Source organism: Paramormyrops kingsleyae, chromosome 8 (assembly GCF_048594095.1).
Source record: "Paramormyrops kingsleyae isolate MSU_618 chromosome 8, PKINGS_0.4, whole genome shotgun sequence".
NCBI classification, from domain to species: Eukaryota; Metazoa; Chordata; class Actinopteri; order Osteoglossiformes; family Mormyridae; genus Paramormyrops; species Paramormyrops kingsleyae.
The window spans coordinates 37,368,852-37,374,851 of NC_132804.1; positions in this window are offsets into that span (position 1 = coordinate 37,368,852).

Below are 6,000 nucleotides of genomic sequence, written 5' to 3' on the forward strand. Positions count from 1 at the left end.
CAAAAAGGTTCTGGCAAACCATACGGAGTATCAGGAGGGGGAAGCAGCTCCTGGTTCCTACTATTTATAGTGGGGGGGGGGGGGCTGTTGACCTCATCTGGGGACATCATCCGGAGGTGGAAGGAATACTTTGAGGACCTCCTCAACCCTGCCTCCGATACATCTACGCATACTGCCTTTGAGACATCTGAGGGCGTAGAGCCCGAGGGTGCTGGGGGGGGCTTGCCCATCACTGAGGCTGAGGTGGCCGCGGCGGTTAAACAACTCCGTGGTGGCCGGGCCCCGGGGGTGGACGAGATCCGCCCGGAGTACCTGAAGGCTCTAGATGTTGTGGGGCTGTCGTGGCTGACACGCCTTCTCAACAGTGCGTGGAGGTCAGGGACAGTGCCGCTGGATTGGCAGACCGGGGTGGTGGTCCCCTTATTTAAGAAAGGGGACCGGAGGGTGTGTTCCAACTACAGGGGGATCACACTTCTCAGCCTCCCTGGGAAGGTCTATTCCAGGGTACTGGAGAGTCGGGTGAGATCGATAGTCGAATCTCGGATTCAGGAGGAACAATGCGGTTTTCGTCCTGGTCGTGGAACACTGGACCAGCTTTATACCCTTGCAGGGGTACTGGAGGGGGCCTGGGAGTTTGCCTATCCAGTCTACATGTGTTTTGTGGATTTGGAAAAGGCTTACGACCGGGTTCCCCGAGGTGCTCTGTGGGGGGTGCTTCGGGAGTATGGGGTCCGGGGTCCACTGTTGTGGGTGATCCGGTCCCTGTACGAACGGAGCAGAAGCTTGGTCCGCATTGCCGGCAATAAGTCGGACGTGTTCCAGGTGCGTGTTGGGCTCCGCCAGGGCTGCCCTTTGTCATCGGTCCTGTTTATCATATTTATGGACAGGATTTCTAGGCGCAGCCAAGGCGTTGAGGGTGTCCAGTTTGGTGACCTCAGGATTGCCTCGCTGCTTTTTGCAGACGATGTCGTCCTGTTGGCTTCATCTGCTGGGGATCTCCAGCAGGCACTGGGGCGGTTCGCAGCCGAGTGCGAAGCGGCAGGGATGAGGATTAGCACCTCCAAGTCCGAGACCATGGTTCTCAGCCGGAAACGGGTGGTTTGCCCTCTTCGGGTTGGGGAAGACGTACTGCCTCAAGTGGAGGAGTTTAAGTATCTCGGGGTCTTGTTCACGAGTGAGGGTAGGCGGGATCGGGAGTTGGATAGACGGATCGGAGCGGCGTCTGCAGTTCTGCAGGCGCTTAACCGGTCCGTCGTGGCTAAGAAAGAACTGAGCCAAAAAGCCAAACTCTCGATCTATTGGTCCATCTTTGTCCCTACCCTCACCTATGGTCATGAGCTATGGGTAATGACCGAAAGAACGAGATCGCGAATACAAGCGGCCGAAATGAGGTTTCTCCGCAGGGTGTCTGGGCTCTCCCTTAGGGATAGGGTGAGAAGTTCGGATATCCGGGAGGGCCTCGGAGTAGAACCACTGCTTCTTCACGTCGAAAGGAGCCAGTTGAGGTGGTTTGGACATCTGGTGCGGATGCCTCCTGGGCGGCTACCCGGAGAGGTTTTCCGTGCCTGTCCTACAGGGAGGAGGCCCCGAGGCAGGCCCAGGACTCGCTGGAGGGATTATATCTCTCGGCTGGCCTGGGAACGCCTCGGTGTCCCCCCCGAGGAGCTGGTGGGGTTAGCTGGGGAGAGGGAGGCCTGGGTGCCTCTACTGAAGCTGCTACCCCCGCGACCCGAACCCCGGACAAGCGGAAGATGATGGATGGATGGATGGATGGATGGATTATTATTATTATGGGCCTATTCATGTCAATGAAATAATAATCTCCTGTTCCACCGCATCCCAAAGGTGCCCTATTGGATTGGGATCTGGTGACTGTGGAGGCCATTTGAGTACAGTGAACTCATTGTGATGTTCAAGAAACCAGTTTGAGATGATCAGAGTTTTGTGACATGGTGCATTATCCTGCTGGAAGTAGTCATCAGAAGATGGGTACACTGTGGTCATAAAGGGATGGACATGGTTAGGAACAAACTCGGGTATACTATGGTGTTTGAACTATGCTCAGTTGGTACTAAGGGGCCCAAAGTGTGCCAATAAAATATCCCCTAGCACACTTTGACACCACCACCAAGGCAGGATGGATCCATGCTTTCATGTTGTTTACACCAAATTCTGATCCAACCATCTGAATGTTGCCTTTAATTGTGCCAGAAAATATTTTTTCATAGTAAATATTTGTGTTTTATACTTGGTAAAAATTAAAGCAATATACATGTTTTCATTTTAGGTAATTCACTGTATTTACTACTGAGATATACTGTTTTATTAAACAGTCTGATTTTGTTAATATTTGTTTTCACTGTAATTTTTACAAATTGTTTTACATTGTTTTACCAATTTGTTGCTGTAAAAACTAAGGTATGTTTTGGGTGATTGATGTACGGTTGTAAATTGTAATATTAAAAAAAACAAAATCTGCAATTTATACAGAATTATTATGCTAATTGAAAGGTGATGATGACCTGCTCGTTCGATCCCCCTGTGTTACACGCCTCCCTCATTACCTCATGTTAATTCCCGATTGTGATCACCTGTTGCCTGTTATTTTCTGTTTGTCTTGTGTATTTAGTCCACGTTCAAGTCTGTTTCCCCAGATCAGTCATTGATGTTCATTGCTGTGTTGTTCGTTTCCCTGCTAATAAACCCCGTTTACTGTATTTATGGCTCGACTCGTCTGTCTGCCCGCCCGCCTGAAACGCGACGTGACAGAATGACTGATCTCCACAACGAATCACAGCAGCAGACCGAGGACCTGCGTATCGGCTGCAGGAGGTGGTTTATTGGCTTCACCAGCCGGAGGTTCAGGAGGACCCTGGAACACTGGGTCTAGCTAGCCGGAGCGGAACCCTCCTCCAGGAGATGACACTGCTCACAGACACGCACGTCATTCCCTCCTCCTGGGAACTCGCTTGACTCTTAAAGGGGCCAGGTCAATTCTAAATGCCATCCTGCGGGTCCTATGGTCCCTTAAAGGGGCAATGCCTGCCCGGGAGGCGCCAATCCTGGCGGCACTTGTTGACGCCCTCGACCCAGTGCCTCCTGCTGTCCCGCTTGTCCCTGTACTGCCAGCCCAGCAGAACCCAGAGGCCGATGTGCCGGCCCCAGCATCGCTGACCTCCAGGTCCTGCTGCAGCCAAGGCTCATGCTGCGGTGCCCCCTGCTAGCCCAGAGTCAGCAGCTCCTGCTGCGGCGCCCCCTGCTGGCCCGGAGTCGGTGGTTGCTGCACCACCCGAGGCTCCTGCTGCCACTCTGCCTCCGCCTGCTGCGATGCCTGCAGCTCCGCCCGCACCCGAGGCTCCTGCTGCACCGCCCGCCGCTATGCCCGAGGTACCAGAGTCGCCTGCAGCCCCGCCTCCGCCTGTAGCTACACCCGGGGCTCCTGCGCCGGCCTCGCCTCTGGCTGCGCCTGAGGTGCCTGATACGGCCCCGCCTCCGCCCATGCCTGAGGTCTCGCCCGTCCTGCGATGTGACAGGTGATCACTTTCTATTAATGTTATGGACTTTTTTTTTTTTAAGTAAATTTGACATATTTAATGTAAATTTATGTATTTTCAACATATTAGCATTGTAAAAATAAAAGTAATATACCATTTATTGAATTACAGTAATTTAATATATGTATTACAATCATTTACTCTTTTGTGATTTAATGGTCATTTGCCGTTTCCATTTCATAGTCATTTACCGTAATTTTTACGTACATTTTTAACAGTGTAAACAAATAGGAAAGTTAATGAGAAAAACATAAACATAGAAAGATTCAGGGATACTGATAAAGATATACAAAAGGACAATGCAGAGAGCAACCTGTAGAGCTGTAGAAGAAGGGTAGATATAAGATAAAGTAAAAAGATTATATAGGTACAGTGAGTGAACATAGCAGTTGAGGAGTTTGAAACAGAATCCAGGAGTGGCTGTTTAGTCAGGTGTGCAGAAAGTGTAAGGCAATTTTAGAGAGAATTAACAGCCAGAATGCAATGAATGCTGCAGTGATTGCTGTACAGGCTAAGGATAAGTGTGGGAGCAGCATGCATATAGTTACTCTCAGCCCTCTCAGTGTGGGCCCATCCTCGCCCACTCAGGCCCTCCATGCTGACAACATAATCATTACTGTCATGCTCCCCCACCTTCTTTCCTTCTGCTCACATTGTTTTGTCTTTCACACATTACAGTTTTACTTTGGATGGCGTAAGAGTACCTAGGCAGAAGATGGGGAGGACAAGGGTTATTAGCAAGTATGCTTATTTAGATTTGACAATACTAGCACATCTTTCCTCTGTGATTCAGGAGAGGCTTCAGTATATTCATCTGTACTCTTGCTTGATACTTTATTTGGACATAGAAATTCTGTGCTTTTCACACATCCCATCCTGTGCATCTTAAATCATATGCACATGTACAAGAGACAGCGAGGCATGGGTCCAGAGCTCAAGGTTAGTCTTTTTTTCTGGCGCCCATGGAGCACTTTTGGGGAGTTAAAAGTGAAAGAACTATTTTTCTGAACAGGTAATATGAACTGGCTACCTTCTAATCACAGGCACAGGCCTAACCTGCTGAGCTGTACTGCATTCCCTGACTGAGTTCCTGCTGACACCAGTTGAATTGTATTGATAAATGTGCATATGTGTAAACAGAAACATTTCTACCATTACAAGGAATATCAAGGTGTGAATTTAAAATTCTGTTGTTTAAAGCTGAATCATTTCATAAAAGGTTAAACTATTTTTGGACCAAGGATAACAAAATGGTTGCACTTTCATTTATTTTAATTTATTAAGGGTCCAAAGCACGTATTTGTTGTGTATCGGGCGAGCGAGCGAGCCGGGAAGCAGGCGAGGCAAGCCGAAACTGCAGGCAAACGGGGTTTATTTGGGTGGACAGGACCAAGACACCTACAAACATTAACAAACATTAATGACGGATCTGGGGAAGACTGACTCAGACGCGGACTAAATACAGAAGACAAGCCGAAATAACAAGGAACAGCTGGGCACGATCGGGGAAGCACACGTGGATGATGAGGGGGCGTGGCACACATCGGGATCGAACGGAGCGGATCGTGACAGTATTGCTATGGACCATTATTGTATTTCTTAGGATTATTATTTTTCTTCCCTAAAACCTAAAGCCATAGCATGGTAGCAAGTCAATCAGTACACTGCCCTTATGGATGATTCATAAAAAAAGCTTGACCTGCTTGTACAGTATGGCCACCAGTCACACCGAACCTGCAGCTTTTCCATGCCCAATTGAATCAAGCAGCTTATTCTCAGCCATGCTTCATCCAATCCTCACAAAATTTTTACCCACTAATGTAGCACTGGACCGCAGACAGACCAACTTTGGTGCCGATCGGTCAAATGGGGGCGCTATGGCCACTGTCCATATATATCTATGACCCACCTTGGCTAATTCAACAGAAATGTCCTTATTTTTCATAAAACAGATTTGTCACCTTTCCCTTCATCTGTTTTTAATTATCATTTTTCTGCTCTATTTATTTGGAGAGAAAATGTGACATTTGATTTTCGCACACAAAAATGAAAGAATAACGCTTGATTTTCAGTGTGCAGAATTATTAGGCAATCAGAAACTAAGTGGATTTTCTCTCTTCACCATCAATAGAAATAATAAGAAACAATTTTTGTTATTCAGTATATATAAGGAATAACAAGCTATCAGTCATTCTATTCAGCCCACTTCACCAAGTTTAATGTCCAGTATAGCCAACTTTCTTCTCAGTGACCATCATGAGCCTGTTGCCCACAGAACCAATCAGGTTTTTGATTTGATCCTGTCCTATATTAGCTGGGCCAGTTAGGACCACCTCCCAGACGCTGCTCAGAGAAGGGTACTGCTTGCTACCTTGATAAATCTCATACTTTGGTAAGGTGCAGTAGTTCTCAATGGGGTTGAGTCAGGTGATGAAGGGGGGGAGGT